We start from the raw sequence: 976 nt of genomic DNA, 5'->3' as shown, positions 1-976 counted from the left end.
ATTTAATCCTCATTGCAATTGCTGACTTCAAATTTGGAAACATAATCTCCCAATCCAGCTCTCTCAAGGTGCCAAATAAAGTCTCCTCTCAAGAATTCTTTTTCTGTTTTTTCTCAAGATAGCTCTCTGAGGAAAGCTCTTTTCTTTGTCTTTTCTCTCTGTTCTTTCACAGTCTCTCCAGCCTTCTTCATGGACAGTCTTTCTAAAGAATGACAAAACAGCACTTTCTTAAGATTCTAGTCCCTCTTAAACAAACTGAGCATTGATATTGCCTTGCAAGGTGAGCCAATTGATTCTGCTCTTTGATTCTCATGGACATGAAGATTCTGATTGAGTCTAGAAATATTTTATTTCTCTAATTGATTTTCTCCTTCCTCATATCTTCCAAAGGTTGTTTAACCTCCTTCATTTATGCTCACTTTATGTGAAAAGAAAATGTTTTCCATGCTGCAATTTTAAAGCTTTTAGCTAAAGACTACAGAACTTCATGTCTCATCCTCAGAATATTTTTCTAATAAGGTATACTATATCAGAGGGGGAAAAACACATTTGGAACACTTTTCAATATGTCTCCAGCCAACCATTCCAGATTTATTACTGATTTATTCTTCCTTGAGTTGATCCAGCCAAATTGGCCATTTTCAATTTCTTAACTATAACATGCCATCTCCTGTCTCAGTCTGCCTGCAACCCATCCACTTCTCATATTTGCCATGGAAAATATTTCATTTTCTTGAAAGCTCAGCTTTGTTGCCACCTCTTGAAGGAATTACTTTCTATTTACTTTAGTCGCTAATTTTCTCTCCTCATGCTCTATTGTATTCTTTTTCTGTTGTAAAGTTTATGTTCAGTGGGTATTTACATCATTTACCACCAAAACAATNACTAATTTTCTCCCCTCATGCTCTACTGTGATCTTTTTCTGTTGTAAAGTTTATGTTCAGTGGGTATTTACATCATTTACCACCAAAACAAT

The sequence above is a fragment of the Vombatus ursinus genome, unplaced genomic scaffold (assembly GCF_900497805.2).
Source record: "Vombatus ursinus unplaced genomic scaffold, bare-nosed wombat genome assembly UNPS02015250.1, whole genome shotgun sequence".
Lineage (NCBI taxonomy): Eukaryota > Metazoa > Chordata > Mammalia > Diprotodontia > Vombatidae > Vombatus > Vombatus ursinus.
This window is presented reverse-complemented; position numbering follows the sequence as displayed.